A 26,728-nucleotide genomic window follows, 5' to 3' on the forward strand; every position below is an offset into this window, starting at 1 on the left:
TGAAAAGTTTTATTTCCTCGTAGAGTGTTGACATTGCTCGCTTTTAAATCGTTCAGTTTGTTAATCAAAAATTCGTTAAAGGTTTACAAAATATGAAATCGATAATAAAACAAATTCCGAATTCCAAATTCGGGCTTTCAGATGACCATTTTCGCAGTAGGATTACGTCATTCAAAATTGGATGGCTTTAGGCACCGTTGTTTTATCACAACGGGAGAAACATACATGCATTTATGAAGAATCCTTATTATTTAATTTCTTCAAATATAATACAGGGCGAGCGTATTTGGTGGCAACGATTTGAAAAGTGATAGGCCTTTTAAAGTTTTCAACAAAAAAACGCCAAACGAAAACCATAGTCCTTCATGGACAAAGTTATCATTTCTTAACTACATCGTATTATGTGAAATGTATCATAACCTGTTATTTACACAAATGCAACAATTTTACTGCCAAGGTATACAACAATTGTTTGTAATCAATCATTCATTTTCAATTATGTACTCACGTATTTGAATTAGTGTTGTGCTAAGGGTTCTCTAGATAATGGTGGACGTGGTGCTATACTAATTAGCCGTATGTTAGAGGTATAGTGCCCATGTCCCCCGTTATTTATACTTACCCTTCATGGACAAAGCCCCCTTTGGGTCAATTATAGGCTCGCGTTATACACTGGTGCGCCGGAATATACGATACTTTTATAACCTTATTTTTAAAGTGTGAAGAAACATAAACCAAGTTTGTTAATGGAAATGTGTGAAGTTTGAAGCTATAATGTTGACTATTTAAGCAAAAATAAAAAATAAATAAATAACAATAAATAAATAAATAACAATAAATAAATAAATAAATAATTAAAAATAAATAAATAAATAAATAAATAAAAATAAAGAATTCTATAGTATAAAGTTTGTACGCGATTATTAAGAACTAGAACTGATGAAGTATTTCTTTTAACAATAGCTAGCAAAATTATAATATGCTGAATGCAGTTCTTTTCTTAAACTCTGAAATCGAAATTTTAAATTAAACTTACATTGCGTTTAGGGGAAATGTAAAACTTTAAAAAACACTCTTGCTAACTGTGTACACTAGACTTAATTAGAATTCACTTTAAACTAAGAAACGAATTTACCATTTTCATTTAATGTCAGAAACTTCTTTTAGTACTCTATTTAGCATTCCACATTGATACGCGCTTGTCAGGAGAAGTGATCTGATATTATCAAACCGCCCTTTGTGTGTCCGATATTTATTTAGGAGTCTTGGAATAAGAATTTCACCTCCCTTTTCTTGCTTTTTATTTAAACATGGAATATTCACGTGTATTTTCCTAGAGTTATCTCCCACTAAGTCAAAAGGTAGACATCTTCAGTTTTTCTTATTTTTTACCCGGCTTTGCTGTTATTGGTAATTTAAAAAAAATTCCCTTGTTTCTATACTTACAGCACACAATAAATATTATTTATAAGCGTTTAATACGTATATATAAGCTGCGTCCATAAAGTAAACGAAAAAATCAAAAGATCAAAAGGTAACATAGAAGGGTGAAAGAATAAATGTACAGGTAGAAAAAATGGCATCTCAAGACTTTTAAAGATAGTTTAAACTGGTTATTTTGTAGAGTGAATATCAAAGTGCCAGAGACATTTCATTTGTCGATGTGCAAAAATATTTGCTTCGAGATGGGACAACGTTATGAAATTACATTTTGTAATAAATTAATTAAATCTGCTACCGAAACGTTAGAGATGATTCGAATAGTATATGCTGATGCATCTTTATTTTCAAGAACACAAGTATATGAGTGGTACAACCGCTTTAAATATGGCGCGAAAGATTTGAAGATGAATAAAAAATGTTCCTTCAACTTCAAAAAGTGATTAAAATATGGATAATATTCGTTCTTTATACAAATGCTGATAGACATGTAATATCTATTAGACAACATTTATATATGCTTGAGATAAACAATGAAAGATACAGGCTATTGTTAATTGAAGAGCTGGAAATAATGAAACGTTTTTTCCCCTTTCTTGGCTCGTATTTTGACAGAAGAGCAAAAACGAAAACAGAAACTTTCTGAAGATTTGCTGATTGCTGCGAGACAGGACAATGATTTCTGAAAGTATATCTCTGCGCAAGATGAGATCTGATGTCTACAATACAAAACATAAACGGAAAGACAAAATGCACAATAGAAACGACTATCTTCTCTCTCTCTGGCAAACACACACTAAAGATAAAAGAAAAGCATGAATGTGGAAATCAGACACTGAACTTGTTGAATCTCGAAGTTGTTCCTCAAAATTAATTAATCAGGATTTTTACAAGTTGGTGTTTTTCCGCTTCACAAAACGATAAATTTCGATTCTCATTCGAAATTCAGCAATGGTTTCTTAACCTGATAATGCTAGGCTCCATACAGCATTGTTTGTGGATCTGGAGAACAATACCTTGTTAAGCGTTCAATGTCAGTGATAAATGATCCGCCATATTCTCCCGACTTATCGCAGTTAATTCTTTTATTTTTTTAAGCTGAGTGTAGCCATAGAAAAATAGTGATTTGCAAATGTCTAAGATATTAAATTAGATGTTATGAGTATTTGACGGTTGGTTCCAAGGCGTATAAACACTGTTTTGAGGTTCTGAAAGAACATTGAAAAAATTAGATGAACACCTCTGGTGACGGAGATAAATTTATTTGAATGTTAGTACACTGACTACCAATAAGTATTTGGACACCTGTGATAGAAAAGGAAAACTAAATTTATTCAAAATCAATAGTTGGTAGACCCTCCACGAGAGGTAATTACAGCATGGACCCTCTGGGGCATACTTTCCACAAGTCTTTGTATGACAGCTAGTGGTATTTTCTTCCACTCGGCTTGGAGAAGACATAGAAGTTTCTTTACCGATTTTGCATGGGTAGTGCACCACTGAATTCGGCGATGCAACTTGTCCCAGATGTTCTCGATAGGGTTCAGGTCTGGACTCTGGGCAGGCCAGTCCATTCGATGAACTCCATTGGCACCATACCAAGCCTTGGTTAACGTCGAAACATGACAACTGGCATTGTCGTCCTGAAAGTAACAGGGGTCCAACCCGTAATACTGCCACAACGTAGGAAGCACATTGTCATCCAAAATAGTGCAGTAGGCATCGGAGTTGAGCTTGCCATGAATGGAGATCAAGGGTCCCAGCCCATACAAGGAGAAACACCCCCAGATCATAATTCCACCTCCGCCGAACTTCACTGTTGGCACAATGCATTCTGTCAGGAGACGTTCTCCTGGTAGACGCCAGACCCAGACCCTGCCATCTGAAAGGTAAAGGGTGAACCTTGATTCGTCACTCCAAAGAACCCGTTTCCACTGATCTACGGTCCGATTTCGATGTGCTTTGCACCACATTAACCGAGCAGCGCGGTTGGACTTTGTGATCAAAGGCTTGTGGGCAGCAGCAGGACCAAAAAAACCAAGCAGATGTGCTTCCTTACGGATGGTATTCATTGAAACAATACTCCCGAATGCCTGTTGAAACTCCTTGCGGATGAGGGCCATCGGTTGGTTGCGGTTCTTCCGAATTTCTCTGGACAGCACTCGTCGGTCTCTATCTCCCAGTTTCGCTGGTCTGCCGACTCGAGACACATTCCGACAATCACCGCTCACCTTCCACTTCTTAATCATATAGACCACTGTCGATTTTGGGTACTTCAGATCGCTATATATGTCCCTTAAGGATCGGCCACATTTGTGATACTCGATAATTATACCTTTCTCGAAATCAGAGATCTCCGAACTGCGAGACATCTTGCATGCGACTAAAGCCGATGCTGTTTCTTACACGATATATAACGGCGGAGTCCGTGACGTACCTTAGGACCGCAGATATCGTTACTTGCATAGGTGTCCAAATACTTATTTGTAGTCAGTGTATTTTTGTTCTTATTTATAGAAAACAGGCAACTATTCATTTGTTAAAATAATCAAATTATATGAAATTGGCAAAATTATTTAAAATTTGACATACTTATTTAAGTTATTTCTTCATCTTGCCTCTTTCCCTACAATAAATTTAAAAATCGGACTTCCTGTGAATTAAAGTTCGACAAGTCCTCGATTTTATACTGGAATTGGCTAACTAGCTCTGACTCGAGCTTGGCTCTGTCTTTCACGATGGGGAACACTTTAATTTACGCCTAGTTAACGTTCTCGAGGTGTATTCATAGCTTTTGCTAGCAGGCTCACCCAAGACAAATTTAACAGTACATTTATACCAAGTAGTAGCCTGGCCTATAAAGGCGGAAGTGGCAATGGTAACTGTTCTGCGTTTCTTGAACTGGATTCAGCAAAATATCAGAGTTTAAGTTTTCAATAAAATTCAATGCTGAGGCCTTTCCATCAAAAGTTGCTGCTGGTTTCACAGTAGCTCAAAGGGTTCAATAATAAATCCAAATCCCTTATGGGATTCATGGTGGCCGATGGGGCTTGCGAAGTTAAGGGCAAGATGCTGAAGTAATATGAAGTTTCCTGTGGCATAGATCTTCTTACTCTTTACGCGCCAGTATAGAGTTTTGGTTTCTTTGGTAGCATAAACTCATAAGCTGCAGAAAGAGTGTAAAGGAATAATCCCCTTGTCTTAAACTGTAGGCAAACAAAGTCAGAAGAAATGTACAAAAGCCCTTTAACAAAGAAGTAACCCAGTATGGATTTAGAAGTGTATAAAAGCCCTTTAAAAAAGAAGTAACCCAGTATGGATTTAGAAGTGTATAAAAGCCGTTTAACAAAGAAGTAACCCAGTATGGATTTAGAAGTGTATGAAAGCCCTTTAACAAAGAAGTAACCCAGTATGGATTTAGAAGTGTATGAAAGCCCTTTAACAAAGAAGTAACCCAGTATGGATTTAGAAGTGTATGAAAGCCCTTTAACAAAGAAGTAACCCAGTATGGATTTAGAAGTGTATGAAAGCCCTTTAACAAAGAAGTAACCCAGTATGGATTTAGAAGTGCATGAAAGCCCTTTAACAAAGAAGTAACCCAGTATGGATTTAGAAGTGTATGAAAGCCCTTTAACAAAGAAGTAACCCAGTATGGATTTAGAAGTGTATAAAAGCCCTTTAACAAAGAAGTAACCCAGTATGGATTTAGAAGTGTATAAAAGCCCTTTAACAAAGAAGTAACCCAGTATGGATTTAGAAGTGTATGAAAGCCCTTTAACAAAGAAGTAACCCAGTATGGATTTAGAAGTGTATAAAAGCCCTTTAACAAAGAAGTAACCCAGTATGGGTTTAGAAGTGTATGAAAGCCCTTTAACAAAGAAGTAACCCAGTATGGATTTGCACACGCCAACAATTCTGGATTAATTTAAACAAGTAATTAAAATCAAATAGTTAGATTAGCCTAACGGTTCATAAACACGCAGGAAGGCTGTGGTTTTTTGAAAACTGGCGAGACAGGCTTATTGGCTAGAAGCACGCAACGCCGCAGAATTAAATCGCTATTTAGTCACGGTAACAACGTAAAGTAGGCAGAATACGTTCTAAAATCTAAAATCAAGTTACAAAACCTTCGCTTAAATAACACTTCTTTTTCCCTGAATCTGAATAAATGCTCATTATATAACATTACATTCTGGCATGAAAAGCACGAGTAGAAATGAGAGAGATAGGAAAGTTTCTTTAATAATTCAAAATTAACTATGAGTCAAAAATAAATAGATAAATACTCACAAATTAACAAAAGGTCGGAAAAGATTACTTATGAGGTGGTAATTCAACTCATATGTTGGAAACGAGTGTAAGTAAAAGCTATTGGCTTATGAGAATTATAATAATAAAAATAAGTACTGTGAATCATCGAATTTTGGAAATACACAAAATTTATAATTACGTCATTCCAGGTTCTGAATATTTTTCCAAGTTATAAATTTAAATAATCTTGATTTTTTTGTTGTTGTTTTCTATCATAATATAACCTTAAACTACCAGATCGCTAGCAGCTGAGTAAAATACTGCCAGGCAAATCACGAAATATATAAGAATTTTGATATTCATCTCTTAGTAAATTTAAATAGTTTACTTTTCAAAACATAAAAGGGAAATTAATAACAGCAAACACGCATTTTGTGATGGGAATTCTGCTGTTTTGATTATAAGAGTTTAATACTATGTAGAGAATGCGATGAATAATTCAATTAAACTCTTTTTTTTTAAATTCAATGTAAATAATTACCATAGAAATTATTCCCCACTTGGATAACATCTCTGAAAATTTCAATCATATTATAGTGTTAAATCTGATTGAATCGATTTGAAATAAATTGAGGGTTTTCTTTATAAGCAAAAGGATCAATAGATCAAGGTTTAAGAGCTGGCTTTCGAATATTTTTGTCATTCTGTCAAATCCTGTTTTAATCGATTTCGAAATTCTCATCGTGACACGTGATCTCAACTCACGAGCACCATGACCCGCTTTCCCTTCAAACCCAACATTAATTTTCATTAAATGTCATACTCATTAAAGTCAGCTTAAGAAGCAATATCAGGTTCAAATTAAATTAAATTATTTTACAGAGGAAATGAAAGAAAACTATCAAGCCTTTATTAATATTTAAATTTTCCAACGTTTGTATCTTCTTTTAATATTATGGTATTCTTATTAATTGCATTGCTTCCTTTATTAAAAAGGGTATTATAAAACGAAATATCGTTCATAGGTTATTAATGGATGTACGATTAGGTATTTAACTTTTGCATTTAACATTTGCATTTAAAATTGCATGCAAATAATGGGATCATGTAATTACGCTAGTGGCATAAAATTCATTTTATCATCAGATAAAATTTATTGTTGAATGATTCCATAACGAAACTGTAGAGGAAGACTTAGAAGAGTTGGAGGAAAGAGGTTATTTCAATCTAACAAGCGTTGGAAACTATCAATACTCATATTATAATTAATTGAATTAAAACATTGGTTTCTTATTGGTTCCACACAGGTCTCCTATATTTCTCATAGCTTCAATTTAATTAGCATGCCAAAATTTCGAAGCATGCCGTGCTGGATGGCAGTTAATTTACCTAAATTTATTATTAATTAATTATTGTTTAATGTAATTAATAGTATTATTTAATATAATTTATTATTAAGTACTTAATTCCTATTAAGTATATTTAATTAAATTAATAATAATATTTAATACAATTTCTTAAAACATTTGCATAGAATTACCATAAGTATATTACGTTTCAATAATATCGCCTGCATTTCATATTTCGCTAAGTTTTTGCTGCGTTTTACTTGCATGACTATTTCACTAAAACGCATGAAAAGTTTCAACGTTTTATGTTAAATGCATAATACGTACTGTCTGTAAAAATATATATTACGGATTCATTCAAATTCATTATAATATGAATGACCCAATAACTTGGTTTTTTAGTCCAACATCAGCCGCATTTAACAGACGATCAGTTTAATTGCACTTTTAAATTATGCATGCAGATAATAGAAAATTTTACTGTTCTCAAATGCATGCGAATTTACTTTATGTTTTGGTATCATTTTATTACTCTTTTTCTCGAAAATGCTATATATACAGAGTGTCGTTTGATCATTTCAGGCATGATCATTTCAGGCAAGAGAAACATGATTATCGGTTTACTAACTCAGTTCTTTACAGTCATTCTGTGTGGCATTTTGTGGATAGAGTTTTGCCGGATATGATGGTTGACGTTTTACCATCTACACGCCAAAGCATCTGGTTTCAGTACGATGCAGCGACTGGGCATTTTGGCAGCATTCTGTGGGAATACCTCAATAGGACATAACCTGGTCGCTGGATTGGCAAAGGCGGACCAGTCGCATGTCCAATGGGATCTTCACCCGTCTGACTGCCCTGGATTTCTACATTTAGGGTTACATAAAGACAATGTCGTACGAGACGACAGGAACATCGGACATGGATCTTGTTGGCAGGATCGTGGAAGCGGCAGCATGTGTCCTGGCCATTTTAAACGGATCCGTGAATGCGTCACGTTATGAAGCATGCATTGCGGCGCATCAAAGGTATTTTGAACACTTAATGTGATTTAACCTTGTTCTTTAATAAAAATCATATTATATCTATTTCGATACCCTTTCTTTCTTCACCTCTACAGGTCACCACATTTTTGAACACAAGTTCCTATGTAAATCTTTTTTGCATGTACATACCAGAATGTTAAGTTTGGAAGTGACCTTTCGAGATACCCCGTATGTAAATGTTCAATATTCAAACAAGTCATTTTATACAACCTAAATAATTTCAGTAATGTGTAGAGTCATTAGGTAATTTTGAAGCCGGAGACATGAAAATGAGTAAGGTGGCAATGCCCTAGCCGGGACTTGAGCCTGAACCTCTAGAATACTCGCTTAGTGTACTAACTGTTACACCACGAAGCCATGCTGAAAGGAGGGAAAAATATTTCCCCTTTTAAAAAGCGACTAGGGGACCCATTCGCCAAATCCTGGTGGTAAAGAATCATCATCCACCACTTTTTAGTTCGGGCGCCATTGTAGAAACACAAGGTTGTTTTGAGTCGTGAAAAATGCGCAATTCCCTCGCCGGGACGCGAACCTGGACCTCTCGAATACGCGCCGTGTGCTAACTTTTACACCACAAACGCATGATGAAAGAATTGAGAAAGTACCTTATAAATGGAATACCGTTATGAATTAGTATCTAGGTGATCAAATTCTCAAAAACCTAATTATTATTTAAAACTCCTTTTCCAAAAAATTAATGTCTTAAAATACTTTAATACTTATGTGACATATCCACAGGAAATAAATCTTCAAGAAAATCATAAATATGATGCTTGAAATATACAAATGTAAGACATTTTTTTTTAATTTTAAGCATTATTTTCATATATACCCTTTTCAAAACAGAAACATTAACATACAACTTTGAGATAAAATTTAAAATGTCCTCACAATTCATAAACACAACAATGGTTCAAATGCGAAGAAAATAGAATGATATGAAAAAAACGAAAATTGTTTCTTCGCTTCAATTTACTTTATTTTGCGTGTCATTTTCAACCATGAAGAAAGTTTTGCCTTTTAGTTGTTCAATGGAGCTTTTTCCACTAGAGAATACATTTTTGGCCAAAAGAAACAAAATATTAATTTAACGGAAATTCAAATCTTTGACATTACTTGGGTATTTTCTACAATTTATGTTTCCGTCCAATTGAAGATCTTCTTCCTCAGGAGTATTATTATTGGAGTTGTAAATCAGTATCATTTCCATAATTTTCCATTTTGTATTTCTGAATTGCTTTCGCTTTGAAAGCACTTCAACTAATACGTGCTTTTCTTCGTTAAATGGAGTTCAATTCTGAGAGTCTATGTAAAAACGAAATTGCTCTTTGTGGTAGTCGTATTCTAGAGTAGCAATTTTAACGTATTTCATAAGATATTTTTCATTTCAACCTTTTTCTGGCTTATTTATTGCAAAGCAGTTCTTGGATTGGCCAGAATATTTGAGTGAGACATTCTTATTAGGTTTCGGTAAATAAACTATTACTCACAAAATTTAATAAAATGGTTTCGTTACTTAAAAAAAAAAAAATTATATATTTTTATCGCAGCTAATAATGTTAAAGGAAAACAAATTTGCTTAAATTCAATTATTTAAAATTTTTCCTTAAATATTAAAACACATTATTTATTTTTAAATACCATCTAGTAGGCAAAGCAGTGTGTTCAGGTTCTAGAATATTTTTGTGACGTCTTGTAGAAAGTGTACAGCGTATTTAAAAATTAATAATAAATCGATGGATTACTTTATATGGGCAAACCTTACACCATAAGCAGCGGCAACAACTGTCCATGTTTTTGATGCATTAATCACAATCCTTCAGTACGTGCATCCTTGGCCACATGATCCACATCTACACGATAATTAAATTCTCCCCATATTCGGTGTAGCATGTGCGCCGTGACGGTATGCAATGCATGTTTGTCCGACCAAGAAACTTCCTCAAGGTAAACGGGCATTAGAGGTACATAAACTTAGCACGAACTTCAACAAACCTCGAAAGAAACCGCATGGCTTTAAATTCGGCGAATGAGGTGGCTGGGGGAGAAGATTGTTGTCTGATGTTGCAACACGGCCAATCAACCATTCGTGGAAAACAAGATTAAAACTCTCTTACATTCCTGTGAAAATGGAGCAGAGCACTGTCCGGTTGCAAAATATAATCATCATAATTGATCTCAGCCAAGGATAACAACCAGGTTTCTAACATGTCTAGAAATTAGTCATCAGTCACAGTTTCTTGGTCGACTTAACCTTTTGAGGCCGGGGCTTTGGTAGCAGTAAAAGCTACCAAAGGACGGGGAATCTTGAACCGAATGCTTCCCCCCTTTAAGAAATCACCTCCTATTTGCAACAAAGATTCTTGTGTGTAGTTTAATGGATTCTCAGAGGGGTGCATCTATGTCGCAAAAGGAAGATCTTTGAAAGAGATAAGTGGTTAAAACCCCAGGGTCGTCAAATCTGACATTTCACCCTACTTTTCAGCCTGGAAAATGGGGGGAAAAAGACATGGTTACTAAAGTGGACAACCCCGTCTTTTCAAAGAGAGGACTCTATGGCCACTATAATGGCCATCCCGTCTTCAAAAGGTTAAAATGGGCCAAGCATTTTCCCGCGGGACACCGCACAGAAAACGTGCACGAAACTCGCGCTGCACTGAAACCTTAGATCAAAACGGACCACAAAGAAAACCTTTTTCTCCTGTTGAGGCCTCATCTTGGAAACTGACTCTGCAGCTGCGGAGTAAGCATGATAAGCAAACAGCTGGTAGTACATGAGAAGCTTGGACAGTTGGCAATGCTTGCGATGTAGGTTCTTACACGGGTAAGGAATTATATCAATTTATTACTATACCGCATCATTCACTTATAAACATCCTGAATATGCATGCATCTTGAATTAAATCCAAGGAAATAAAGGCAATCCACTAAAACTACATATTTAAAGTATAAAGTAACAGGGGCGTTTTGACTTTAAAATTTTAAAAATACAACTTTCTCAAGCCAGTTTTAGGGCTTTCCTTGCAAACCACATGCAGATGGTCAAAGGGCTAAGATTGTAACAGTATAAGAATAATGAAAGAGACATCATATTAAAAGTATTCTTCACCATAAATTCGATATTTAGTTTAATATAAGAATACTTGCTTTTAAAAATAAGATTCTTAAAATTAATAAAGCAACATTCGCTCCTGGTAGTAGTTGGTTGGTTGGTTGATTTTTTAATAGCACAGAACCTCGATGACAATAGTAGTTTATCAAATTTTGTGTAATAATATGAAGGTTATGCATTGCTTTGGCTACATGGATTCCTTTGTGACATGCATGCCGTTTGGGGAAATATTTCACATTGTTTGGATGACTACTGGTCTTATTAGCCTTAGCTAAGCCTATTCATTGTCTGTGGATACTTACTGTGTCATGCGGCGTTGATATTGTGCTATAGAAATGTGATGATTACAAAGAACATGAAATCCATTTAATTTCAAAAGCTAATATCCCAGGCCACAGCTACAATATTTAATAATGTAATTTAGTAGATCTTAGCGTCAAAGCTACAGCCACCTTTAGCTGAATATGAACATACTCAGATGTTAATCAATATAAGAGTTTATAATTTATTCTAATAAGTTAATTGAGAAATATGATTTGAAGTTTATTTCATGCCTAACTGTGTAGTTTTTCAAACCTTATTAATTAATTAAGAATCAATTAACATTCAAAAACTGAATATTTAAATAATTCGTATCCAAATCTCTTAATTTAAAGAAAGAAGTTCGAAGATGACCGAATGTGAGGGTTACGTTTCTAATTACATTGTAATTTTCTCTAAAATTTTTATTTCAACCATTTATAAATCTTTTAGATTCTTTATTGTGCCTGGCAGCTCCTAGGCTATTAAATTATTACCAAGTACAATAGAATTTAACAGATATATACAACTATACTAACCAAAATTGCTACTTTGCTATTTGAATGCTAAAACAAATTATCAAAATTAAGACTATCAGAAAAGCTGCAATGAACACGTCTCCATGGTCTGAAAGGTGTTATTATGTCATTCTGAAGAATGAGCTTCACAGCTGGCCTATTAAAAAAGGAGATACCCCATATAAGCAATTTTGTTTTTCTCACTTCTCCTCTGTAGTCCAATAATAAGACACTTAGCTACTCATGCATATGTCGTTCGTCTACGATCATATTTATGGGGGCATTATTTTTAACAGGCTCTTAAAAGTCAAGCAAATCTTAAAGGACATAAATTCTGTTGAATTTGTAGTCAAATTAATAAGGCCTTTAATGGAGAATATTTATTTCAGAATTTGATGGATAAATATCTAAGCCATCAATATTCTAAAGCATTCAAGCACATGAATTCCAGAAACCAGATATACTAAAATGTGTATTATAGTTATAAAGAAGTCCAGTTACATTTAAATTGTAACACACGGCAGTTGCAAATTTATGCCGCTAGGAAAAAAAGCATTTGGTCGCTTTTGATATATATATTCTTCGTCTATAAAATGTTTGCTATGCTCATTTAACATTATTTTACATAATAAAGTTAAATTCCAGTTTCAAACATTTTTCTCCTTTTGGCAATCAAGAAACGCTTTTCTGTTAGATATCCAGATAATTTTGTCTTTCTTTCTATATCTTTTTTATTCATACGTAAGTTTACAAAGTAGCTGAAAAAAAAAAAAAAAAATACCCCTGTGAATACTATGTGTAATAGTAAAGATAATGTATCGAAAATGTTTGCTTAAGAGATTATATGGAACATGAAAAGGAAAATGCCTTTCATATTGAAATTTTACCTTTGATTTTAACAAATAAAAAATTGTGCTAAAAAATCTTTCCCTTTAAAATGCGAGAAAATATACTTTTCTTTCTTTTTTTTTTAATTCCTTTTAGTGTAATTGGGGAAAATGTAGCAAGTAGAAATTATATTTTATGGCAGAAGTTTTTTATTAAGAATATAAATGTAAAAAAAAAAAAATAATAATAATTAATTTTCATATAAAAAGTGTAAATCATTTTTTTTCAAAATTAATATTTTCTTTCTATTCGAGTAGTTTAATTTACAGGTGACCGCGCAAAGTATTGGAATTTCTTATTTTGAATAACATTTTATTTCATTGCTAATATGTGAAGTATTTTTCGTGCTTGGAAATGATGAAAAATTTTTTCGTAATGTTTTTTATTGATTTAAAGAACAATTCAGTTAGTTTAATTTTTCTGGTAATCTGAAGAGGAGCAAAAACAAAGGCATACTATCGATCGTTTAGAAACAAGCATTCGAAAACTGAAAATAATAAATTTTATGAATTACTATTAATTTCGGGTGTATCGAAATAGTCATAACTGTTCGTATTTTTTCTATTTCTTACCTTACTTACTTCCAAGTAATAACAACGAAAAGTCATTTACTTTACAATATCAGAAGCTATTAAATATGCAATTTTCACTCTTTTTCTACTTTTAAATTTGAATTAAATCTATTGTGATTGTGAAGTTAGTCTTTGCTCTGCTTCACCCAGACATGAACCTTTAGTATCGCATCACATGTCTTGGAGTTAGAAGTATTTAATATTATTCGTGTTGAATTACATTATATATATAGAGGATTCATTACTCACTATCAAGTTTGGATCCCGCGAATGGACTGGCTGCATGGGAGCTTTCGTGGTTTTTCCCATGTATAACGTGTATACGAGCCCCTTAGAAAGTCCTACACGAAGGGATAACTCACCAGACAGCTCTTGTGTGCTTTGCCGCAATCAAATAAATCAAACCAAACCATTACCCGCGTCACATAGTATAAGGCATTCTGCCCTTCTTTTCCTCATGCCTTCGTAGTGTAATTAGGAGCATCCTGGCGCCACAAGGATTGAAAGCATGCTTGACGGGTATTCCGGAGATCCATAGTCCGAATCCCGACAAGGGCACTGCTCATCTTACACGTCTACAGCATCACAAACCTAATGAATCTACAGGGATTTGGCGATTGGTTTCCCTAATCCACAGTCGCCATTTAAAAGGGGCGTATATAAGGTATTTTCTCCCTTCTTTCCGCATGCCTTTGTGGTGTAATTGGAAGCACACTCAAAGCGTATTCGACAGGTACAGAATAACTCTACAACAGTACTGAAAGCTTTTGCGGTTACATTGGTATAATGGCTTTAATTGATCTGTAGAATTATAACGGTGTAATACAGATGACTTTAACAAAATAACAAAGTAGTAGAAACAAATATTTAGTTCTTAAAAACATTTATAGTCACTTTTTTTGTATTAGTCTAAAGGGGCAATTTACCCAGAAGGGTTTTAATTTCGTTTTGGCATTTCACGTTGGTTCCGTACAAAACTCTGTGTAACTTTCAAAATGTTGCCTGCAAATATTAGAGCACTGCATTATATTTAAAGAAATTAAATAATGAAGAATCTGCATGAATGTATGTATGTTTCTAGCATTGTGAAAAGACAACGGTACCTAAAGACATCAAATTTTCGAAAACGTAGTCCTCTACTCGAATATGGGCATCTAGAATCCCAAATGTGGAATTTGTTTTATTATCTTGTAATGTTGCGCACTTCCAACCTGCACGCAACAATAGTGGTGACTGCTGAGAACTGGAAAGTAGACAAAGTCTTGAGAAGGGTTTAAATCCCTTTTTATTCAACTTTAGATATTACAAATGCGGGCTCTTGACGCTCACAAACTACCCCGACCCGGCGGTAAAATAAAAATAAGAAACTAAAAAGAGAATAATGACAAGTGACTAACTACGAGGCTCTCTAAACGTAACTAACCTGACCGCGTTCTAAAATACCGCTGATAATTCAGCAAACTTCTGAATATTACGTTGAAAGATTAACAATCTGCCGAGGCAAGCACACAGGCCGAAACGCGTGGTTCTTCAATTTCTAACTAGCCACCTCCACGCTCGTGAAGCAAGAAAAGCACACCTTCGAACTCTTTTCACTTCTATTTAACTCAGATTACTTCCGCTGACAATTTGAATCCTTGCGCGTTCTACTAAAATTTACATACTCTGGCATTCTCAATTCCAGGGGAAAGTAAGGCTTGACAGGAAAGGTAGTTTAAACTTAAAATAAACGTTAGTTAAAATAAATATAAATCCTACAATCTATTTCAAATTTTGAAAACTTTTAACGTATTTTGATTAATAAACTCGATGATTTCAAGGCACTCCATTGACATTAAGACCACGTGCATCTTCAAGCACGGATATTTTATGCGCGAGATTTCTTTGCGTTTTTTACTGGTATTATGTTGGTTGCGTAGCTACGCAAAAAGCTTATAATGTCTAACAGTATTTTGCATCGAATGACTTTGAATGTCTGTATCACTTTTCAATTCCCGTTATGAATCTCCCGTTAAAAAAACGCACTTTAGGGGGTAATATAAAATTTTAAAGCTTTCAGATTATTATTATTATTATAATTGTTTAAGAACATCACGCTTCTTAAATGTTAGCAGACATGTAAGTAGTAAATTATTTATAACCATTGCTTACTGTTTTATTGGTAATTTTTATATAAACAGGCCATTAGAATAATTAATAAAGTATGAATTAGTCTTATTAAAGCAAGCTTATTAGCTTTCATTAAAATACATAATGCGTATTATGGACTTAAGAATAATCATTTCCTTTTAATTATTTTAGCATTTCGAAATTACTTAAATGCTTATTAAGATTTTTGTTGCGAAACAAAATAGTACGATGATTCTGCTAGATTACGTTCAAATGCAGAGCAGCTAAATGGTACATCGGCAAGGTGAAGACTTAACATTCACTTCCTTTCGCAGAGAAATTAATAAAGGCTAAAAATCCCACCCATCTGAGAAATTCAGAACTTCAAGACAAAGAAAGGTCCTCATTATGGAATAATTAATTGTACGCGGCGCCATTTCCTAATTGAAGTAGTCTCTAAATTGATTAAGAGTCCACAAGTAATTCTCGCCCTTGTAATTAAAAGAACTGGTCATTATTCTGAGGCTTGGCTTGTTCGTGTCGCAATCGACGCGTGATGCTCCAAGCTTCCAATTGCAGGGAAAAGATTCCAATGACGGGGAATAGCTCTTTATTGCGGATTTAAGTTAAGCTTTCACCCGAGGAATTCGATAATCTGAGTTTCCATCCGTCGGTTATCTGATATCCTGCTACAAGACCGTACCGTTTCCAGTTTACATTTTATGTAAAATAGGAAGTTAGAGGTTGTAATTGATTACAGAACTGTAGACTAACGTAAAATAATTAATATGCGATATCGAGAAATATATGAAAAGAAATGAGAAACAGTTCAAATTGCATAAAAGAATATAATTTATGAAAATGCATTCATACTTTATAGCCCACCAGCGGCCGACCGATGAACACTGGTAGTTCGGTCCGAGTTTCGAATCCAGCAAACGGGCTGGTTGCATGGCTTTCTCGTAGTTTACCCCATGTGTAACGTGTGTAAGAGCCAGTTTTTCTTAGAAAGACTTACATCAAGTAATCCCTCCCCCTTGATAGGCCTCGAGGCTCTGCAGCAATCACATAAACCAAACCATTCATATTTTATAAATAAAGAATTCAGAATTTCTAAAGAGTAGTTTTACGCACCTTTGTTAAGAAGCTTCGAGGATTAATATTATATTATCACATGCGTGAAACCTGCAATAATGTAAGTTTTCTGTTTGAGTTAGTGTAGTCTATATGGATAAACAGACAAAAGTATGAAGGAAATGTGCATCAGATAGCGTTTCCACAAAGATTTATGTATTGATGTCACCGGGACAGTGTAATTTCATCTAATCGACAAATAACTTGGATTCATTGATCTATTACGAAAATATCTTGGATGTCATTGTTCAGAAGGCGATCTCCATGTCACAATCAACTTAGATTTTTGTCATTCTCTGACTCTATTGTTCTCTGTAATTAATTCCACAGGGTTAACGTTTTAACCTATTAATCTCATAACAGCATTTCGTGGTGTTTCACTATACACGGCGAAACACTTCTAAATTTTTACCACCAACTGTTATCGCTCTGTATTATATTTAAATAAATTAAATAGTAAAGAATCTGCATGAATGTATGCATATTCTCCCACTGTGAAAATACAATGGTACCTAGACACATCAAATTTTGTATAGCATAGTCTTCCACTCGAATATGGGCATCTGGTAACCAAATTTCGAATTTGTTTTATTATATGTTACATATTTTAACGAATTTTTGATAAACAAACCGAACGATTTTAAAGCGATCAATGCTACTAGCGTTGTACGGAAAAAAAAAAAAAAAAAAAAAAAAAACCTCTAGCGATCGAGACTGTTTATCGGAAATACTAAGGATAGGCTGTTTTTAAGTATTTTGTGATATTGCTATTGAATTTTAATTTTATGGGTTTTAAGTGCGAAGAAGAGATATTCAATAAATAAAGGTAACACATGAAACGTTAAAAAATTGCCCCTTTGAGCATAATGTAAAATTTGGAAGCTTCCAGATACTTTTCTTTTAATTAAGATGCAAGAGAAACAGGCAAGCCGACAACCTTGCATTCGGCGTAGATTTTGTAAAATTCCAATTGATTTCGAGGCTAAAATGGGTCCCCCTCCATCAGGAGCAAAAAATTCTGCAAAAGCGAAAAAGCACACATAATTTGGCGCTATCGGCTCTTGAACTGGTGGCCTGTAGCGTATAAATATGATCGACATTGCTTTCTCGATTTTGCAAAATTTTGTTCTCCTGATGAAGGAGGAGCCGTTTTACCCTCAAAATCGATTGGGGTTTTCAAAATCTTCTTTGAAAACAAGGCTGTCGATTTGACAGTTTGTTTTTTTAATTATTTATAATGTTTTTTAACTTCTTTCGTACTCCTCACATATCCAAACGAAAACTGGAAGATAATATGAATAAGCAACTGAAATTAACTGCCTGCAACCTATAAAGAAATAACTTTCGGTAAGGATGCTGTAAGCTTGACTCGAAATTGCGTCTGTATGTCAGCTGCAACTTCATTATCGTTTTTCAGGTTTGTTGTTCAAAGGATAGGCAAGGTAAATAATAAGCATGCCTCGCTTGATTCTTTTTTAATCCTAAATGTCCTAAAATGACCATCCTCTTCGCTAATAGAAAATGTTAACAAAAAATGCTTTTTCCGAAGCTATGTGTGAAATATACGCTGGTATAAGCATATAACTCTTACGTTCTTGCCATTATTACGGAATTCCACTCTGTTAATTTAAAATCGATGAATAATTTTATCGATACATATCCAATTATACGTTGAATTTAAGCTCCATAGCACGTTAGACAGCTTATGTCTCATGCTTTCAGTTTAGTAATATCTTGCTCGAGTAAGAATTTTACGACACGGATTTTTTATTGCTCTGGACAGTTATTCCCACGGGCAATTTTGCTCTAAAACAAGTCAGGTTTTTCTTTTCCAAACAATGAAAAATTACTCCCTTGAAGGTTTAACCACTTACGTAATCGCAATAATTCAACGCAACGCTCTAGGTTTATCAGATAGGATGAGAAATTCTTATCATTTGTCCGGTTTTCAACGTAAGCCTAAGGCCAAAGTGGTAAACTCAAAACAAAGTGTTTAAAGCGCTTTATGTGTATACATATTTATGCGAGTGTGATTATGTGGGATATGGAAGAAATGAAGTCGACTCTAAATAAATATAAATTATATTATAAATGTAACCCATTGCACATTATTGCGCATTTTTAAACAGTCGCGCTATGTGACCGAAACTAATCTTTAGCAAATTACGGAAACATGTACGTACATTAAAGCAAAGAATAAAATAATCTTACAAATAATTAAAAGATTGAACAAAATTAAACGCTTAAGGTCATACCTAAGCATTAATTGTTAACACCACCTTACTTATATATGCATTATTTCACCAACATTATCGTTTAGCGTTGTAATTAATGCGGAGGATTTTCATTAAAACTCCATTGACCCTTTTCCAATTTAGTGGCTCTATTCCATCAGAAATTACTTAACTCTTTCGCATCGAAGTCGCCCGTAACGCCCGTTCATTCAGCAACGGCAAACCGCCCTAACACCTCGTTTATTTTCTACCTAGTTCTTTCCCCTCCACGTTAGTGTATGGCTCATTGGTTTCGCGAGTTGTTAAAAGACATGTCAATCATTCTTTTGAAGCAAATAAAGGAGAAATACGGAAAACTATTAACGTTCGCAGGTGCAATACGGCCCTAAGGTGAAACTGCACACAATGGATGAAACCGCAGGGGGAAAGAAAACTATTCCATAACAAATTCGTAAACACGCGCGTTTTCGATGTTTGTTGAAAACAGATTTGGTCGTCTCTCGATGCGAAAGAGTTAAGAAATGAAAGATTTCAGGTTTTAAGATCGCGCTAAGCGATTTGTTAATATTTTTACTTTCTCGCTGAGCTCGCAGCCTACCAGTCTTCTGTTACACTCACTCCTGCTAACCCATTCCTTTTTGTCTTTTTAGCTTTATTATTACTAAGCATAATTTTCTACGAGCGTGCGTCATATACAATTCAAAACATAAAATTAAAACATTTTAAAAGCAGCATAGCAGATATGTTTAGAATTCCCGATGCAGTCCTAAGTGTTCGCATACATGTTTCAAGTTTTCTCTTTTCATTTCTTGATATCAATATTTAATTTTTCTTCGTAAATTGTCTTTCAAAATATTTTTTCTTTTTATTATTCATCTTTTGTGCATTAACGTTATTTATTAAATGTCATGTTCACGTATGCTTCAGAAAACTCAGTTCAGCCACAAATCACAAAATATTTTAAAATAGCATAGTTTTACAGTTCTCAATAGACAGTCTTGCTCGTTGAATATAAAACTTTTTTTTATTTTTGCACACTGTTGCCACTACTCGCTTTGTGAAATATAAAATTCAAAATTCGGGCTTCCAAGTGCACATGTTCGTCTGGTGTGTGGCGGAATATCTTATAAAAAGTTTAATGGCTATATGTGCAGCCTTTTTTTGCAGAATGCAAGGAACATGCACACATACAAGATACAGCAGATGCTTAATTATGTTATTTCTTAAAAACTAATAGATGGCGGTAACGTTTGGTGGCAACAGTTTGAAAAATGATTCACCGCCTATAGTGAACCAATGCAAAAATCCCATTTCGGGTTAAATTTCGGAAAATTAATATCCCCTTTTGTGCTAAAATTTTCAATGTAATTAATAATTAACATATTTTCAATTGTCATGTCCCAAATGCAAATATATACTGTAACAAATAACGGATAATTCACGCATTTTACTTTTCATGCTTTTTTTCGCCTAGCTCGCTCTACACATGGACATGCTTTCTGTATATTATCAAGTTAGTTAAGCAAACGTTTGAGTAAATAGGTGTTTCTGATAAGGATAAATCATATTAGTTTTTTTATTCAAAACTTTTGAAGCTTTTCTTATTTAACTGAATTGAGAAAATGATTTTAAGAATTATTAAATTCCTAAATTTTGATCGATGTTAAGCCTGCTCAAAATTATGCGGCACTATAGTAATATTTTGAAATAAATTCAAAGAAACATGCTTATCTCTGTTTCCGACATATTAGGTAAAGATAATAGCATACTTGTTCCCTGTTCAGGGATACATAACTTAATACAAGAAAAATCTGCTTTTGAAACCTCATCAGTATTTCGTACATACATAATTTTTTATTTAATATGTACTTAAACATTCCTCTTTTTATTAGACAACATTTATAAGTGTACGTAAATTAAAATCGTAAAATTAAAGAAATAAATTTTGCTTTTTGGTATCATTCACTTGAATTTGTGACCAAGAAAAGATAATCTCTATACTCAATGGAATAAATGTTCTTTTGTTTGTTTATTCATTATTAAAAGTGAAACTTGCAAGAGAGATCACCTTAATTAAAGTTCGAAGTGCTATATGTGTATGGTATGTTTAGAACAATATATCAGTAATATGGAAAATCTAAGTGATATTAACACTATAGAGCCATTCGGTTATTTTGAAAAAAGAGGACGTGAAAAATGAGCAATGCCCTTCCTGGGACTCGAACCTCGACCTCTCAAATATACGTCGAGTGTGCTACCATTATACCACTAAAGGCCCGCAGAAAGGAGGGAGAAAATAATACTTAAAGATTTATTGCAGGGATAGTTGTTTCCGGCATGAGATTAATACTTAGTTTAGTTCACCCTTTCACCGATACATGATGCTGTGCGGCTAACATAGCAAACCTGTAAAAATATGAATCGTTTAAAAGAAAATTTGCAAGAGAGAGCAAATGATGAACGACTTTCCTCTCAGTAATATTACAAATATCTTTCTCAATTATATCTTTTTTTTTCTTACAACGCAATCAGGCGCAAAAATCTGAGCTAAATTATACATGTTCATCTTTTAGATGCTGACCGCTTTCTAAAGAGTTAGATCAGTGTTCTAAAGTCAAAGAGTATGCGGGTATATACGCGATTGGAAAATGTACGGGTATATGCTGTCAAACAAGATTCAAATAAAAAATATTTTAAATAAAGTTTAAGTTTTCCTTACCAGATTTTTTTCAAAACATGCATTAATAATAATAATATCACGAAAAATGCATTTTTATATTTACCTTGTAATTTGAATTCTCAAGTTTGGTACCTGTAAGACATTTCTCTTGATTAAATTTCACAGTTCAAATATACTGATAGCTAAGTATTCAGTTCCAGACTGGAATTTCTTGCAAATGATTCTAACATGTTTAGTTAATCATTAAATTACTTTAATTTAAACTAAAAATGAAAAATTACGAAAATTTTCTAAATTTTCAGAGAAAACTTACCAAGTGCGACAGAATTCGTAATAACATCGTATTGCTTTCTCTTATTTATTGTATTTATTTTAAATTCAGTATTCCCAAACGAAATAATTATTCGTAAAGAGAAATTTAGTAGCTGGTGTTATTGATGTTTTGAGAGGTGAAAATAAATTAATAAATATAAAAAAAAAACAAAATCTGAAATGTTTCAGATTTTAAATTACGTCCAAAGGGGCGTTTTTTTAACATTTTGTGTGTTACCTTTCTTTATTAAATATCATGTTCCTCGCACTTAAACCATAAGATCCAGTGCAACAGCAATATCGCAAAATAGTTTTAAAACGAGCATATCTTTAGAATTTCCGATACAGAGACTCACGCGCTGGAGATAAAAATGTTTTTTCTGCACAACGTTGCCATTGCTCGCTTTGAAATCCTTGAGTTTGTTAATCAAAAATTCGTCAAAGTTTTAAAAAATAGGAAATCGATCATAAAACAAATTTGAAATTTCAAATTGGGTCTTCCACATGCTCATATTCGTTGGAGGATTACGTTATTCAAAATTCGATGACTCTCTGTACCGTTGTTTTATCACAATACGAGAAATATACAAACATTTATGCAGATTTTTCATTATTTAATTTCTTCAAATATAATGCAGGACTCTAACATTTTGTGGCAACAGTTTGAAAAGTGAACCGACATTTATGAGTCCGACGCAAAATGCCAAAACGAAACTAATAGTCCTTCGGGATTCAAATCCCTTTGGACTAAAAATTTCTGAATATGATTTATATATTAATATTATAAATCCGTTAACTTATTTTACAGATTTTCCTGTACATTATTCATGTTCGTTTTTAATGGAAACGAAAATAAAGTAAATATGGTGTGGTATTGTGGTGTATTTAATTATGGCAAAGCACACTATGGCTATCTGCCTAAGGGGAGGGATGCCTTCGTGGAGTACTTTCTAAGGGAAACTGGCTCGTATACACTTTACACATGGAGAAAACCACGAAAACACACATGCAGCCACCCCGTTCGCGGGATTCGAACCTCAGACCGAACTACCAGTTTTCAACGACTTTACCGCTCGGCCGCTGGTGGGCCAAGTAAATGTGGACTTCAAATCTTGAAAGATTTGAAACACCGTATTTGCAATTAATACATAATTAAAATGTATTTGCAGGTCGCATAAAATTGCATCGTAACGCATGTTGCCCGCGAGTCACCAGTTTGAGACCATTGTACTAATAGTTCATTTTGTACGATTCTTTTTTAATGAATCCAAATTTATAGACAACCATGTAAGCCAAAATATTCGTATAAAGGATATCCCGATGCAAAATACTAACCCAGATAGCTTATATATCAATAGAAACATGTTAAAATAATTTGCAATAGAAACTCAACTCCTAGGTTCAACACGGGTATTTAAAATTTGAGACTACTTCATTTTAACATAAATTTACGTAGTTTAATACAAGAGCTTTAAAAATTCATATTTTGGAAATTATGTATTATAACAAAGTATACATTGACAGTATTTGCTAAACATATATTATTTATTCAAAGAACGAAGTATTTGCTAAACATATATTATTTATTCAAGGAACGATTTAAGACGGAAAAGCTTGAGGAAATGGTTCAGCTGATAAGCGTAACTTACATGTTCACGTTTTAAAACAGTTTTTACTGTTTTCTGCTAAATTTAGAAATACGAAAAAATTCAGTGGTGAGTCTTGACTCATTCTGAAAAAAATCGTGAAACTCTAGAAGTAAATCTCAAATAAAGAATGTAAAAATAACAATAATGATTTGAAAGTGTCAAAGTTACACTGGAAGTTACAATGGTTAACGGAAGATAACTTTTGCTCCAAATTGAAGGCTGTTGGTTCGAATACTCCTTAACCCTTTGACTACCAACGAGACATATATGTTGCACTAAAATTTTAAAACCTACTACTGGGTTAAAAGGTAATTAGAAGCTCCTGAATATTGGGGATCATCAAATGAACACAGAGGAAATAACAAATATGAGTTGCCCAATGTGTAATGTTGGGTTACGCAAAGAATGCTTAACCCTGTATCATACGATGTAAAATCTATTTAATATAAAAAAGTTTTCCAGAATAATAGGTATGCTTATAATGAGTCGATCGCTACATTCGTTTCGGACATACGTATCCCACCATCAACTTCCGCTAGGACATATGTGTCCCAGCCTTTGGCTTGAAAACCATTTGTCAAAAGAATTCCAAATGCTAAATTTACCTTGTTTATGTCATATTTTGTTGTTCACTTGGATAGATCACCGGAAAATTTTTTTACTCGTAGACAAAGGCTTAAATTTTGGTTGCATGTGTGTGCGTGGGCATGTTTAATTATGTTCCTCTTCGCGGATCTAGTCTCTTTAACTCTCAATCGTGCGCTCTACATAACGCTCTATATCAAGGAATTGAACGCTCTTCGGTCGATGCAATTTTAAAGAAGGTCAGTTATGATTAAGGGGTCGATAGACGAATACGCACCAGCAATTGATTGGCATAATTAACATCTCTCGATTATAAGAAATTATTAATAAAACTGCTAACTAATTGTTTATTGTTATCAAGCTGTATCAAAGATTAAAGATGTCACATAAAATAAATGTAGGGGGAATACACTAAAATTATTGAACATGTTTTAAAAATCAATAATATATATTTTTAAATGTATAAATGTTTTATCAAATAAATGCTATATGTAAAAGTAAAACGCAAGAACATAAGTTAAGACAAACAGATGAAGAAAGGTTTTTAGTTTAGGTTGGTTGTAAGAGTTCTGGCTCAAAGTCTTAAAGATTATCTGCGTCTAGAAACGGAAAGCCTCAAACAGTTTTTTTTTTTTTTTTTTTTTTTTTTTTTCGGGGGGGGGTTCTTTCCATAAAAAGCAATTTTATGTCATTTTTTAAAACCTGCGTCAATACAACAAGCGCAGGTGTCACATTAATTAAAATCGAAATTTTGTGCAATTAGTAACTGCGGTATTTTTGTCAAAACTATTTCGAAAATTTTAAAAAATAATAATAGCAAAAAGTAATTAAACATAAATTTAATGAAGCAAATTCTCAAAAGTCTTGTTCGTATTCTTAATCTAATTCTTATCTTTGAGTTATTTATATTTTGATTATATTGCATACTGCATATTATAAATAAAAATGTAATGTTATATAAATAAAATCGTAACGGGGCCCAATGAAGAAAACCATTCATTTAAAAGGGGTCGATGAAAGGAAAAGGTTGAAAATATCTGTTCTAGATGATGAATAATGGTCTAAATTACTGAAGGAGTTCACATTTAACAGTCTGAGGACTCTAGAATGAAATGTTTGCCAATTTACAAAAAGTTTAATTATGTAACTCTTAATTTGCTCAACCAATGGAAGACTTTATATGAAATGTTTTAAACTTACGATTCATTTTAATATATTAAATTACCTGCAGCACTTTTAGGTATATTTTCTAGTTGTTGAAAGTTAGTTTCTATTAGTGTTTAAAATTACATACATTATTTATAAATAATTAACTTAGATTTAGATTCACCTTTATATCAAGAAATGATGTACACCTTGCACCAAAAAATGGGACTTTTCTGTATCTCCTGGAACGACTGCCGAAATTTAACTTGCGTTTTCCATTTCTCGAAAATTCGACTTAGGATATGTATTAGATTTATATGTAGAGTTGCTCTAACATAAGTATTGTTACACGAAATCGGACTATTTCTGAAATAACATACCACTTTTTTCTCATATTTCTATTCTACGACGCAAATTATGCCAAAATGCCAAGTTTTGTAAAAAATCGCAAGAGTAGTTTTTTTTTTTTTTTTTTTTTTTTTTTTTTTTTAATTATCTCTCAAAATTTTAGCTCCTCCATGTTAATTGAATTTTATATATATTTATTAATATTCCTTTTCTTACTAAACTTATTTGATTCTTCATTTCACATTTCGAAATTTAGGTTATTTCAAATAAAATTCGCCCATGTTTTATGATTTATTTTTATTTTTTCTTATTTAAAAATAATTTTAATGAATTTTTCAAAAAAGTGTTGAATCGTAACTTATAAAATTTTTATCATTATCTTACAATAGATATTTTTCTAAGCATACGTGCAAAAAAATTGAGAGTATTTTTTTTTGGTTCAAAATTTTCTAAGATAGACGTGAATTTACATATTTGCGCGTTTTGAATTTGGCATATTTGTTATAAGCGATAATAGCGCCAAATGTGGTTTACGGACTTTGTAAAAAATTAATTGAAAGTATGAACGATGAACGTTTTCCCTTTCGTGTCCAGTGAGAAAAAGGGAAGGTAAATAGGTTGCAATAAATTAAGAAGTTCGCCGACTTAACTATTTATGGCTTAAACTTCAAAAAATGCAGCAAGATAAATTTTTAAATTTCTCCAAACCAAAAATTACAGAATTTAATATGTAGGCATAATGTGACTCGTAGAATCGAAATATGGGAAAACTTGGTATGTTATATCAGAAAAAGTCCGATTTGTGTCAAAATACCTGTTAGAACAATGTTTTACATAAATCTAATATATGTCTTAAGACTTAGACTAAGACCTCTTTCAAGACATGCAAAACGAAAGCTAAATTTCGACAATTGGTCCAGTAGAACGGGAGATATAGACCTATACACCCTTTTTGTGTGTGCAAGGTGTACAGATAGTACATTTAATTTAGGTATTCAAACCTAAATTAAAATTTAATAAACTATTTTTGTCCTTTAGAATTCACATACTAAATC

General features: G+C 33.2%; 1 protein-coding gene across 1 annotated transcript in view; it reads left to right on the forward strand.

Annotated features, from left to right (window-relative positions):
- The window catches only part of LOC118188878 (G protein-coupled receptor dmsr-1-like), a 236,971-nt gene that overhangs the window by 204,481 nt on the left and 5,762 nt on the right, over nt 1-26,728 (forward strand). The gene's annotated exons all lie outside the window — the stretch shown is intronic.

The sequence above is a fragment of the Stegodyphus dumicola genome, chromosome 10 (assembly GCF_044657685.1).
Source record: "Stegodyphus dumicola isolate Sdum_Otavi_A_Nest chromosome 10, ASM4465768v1".
Lineage (NCBI taxonomy): Eukaryota > Metazoa > Arthropoda > Arachnida > Araneae > Eresidae > Stegodyphus > Stegodyphus dumicola.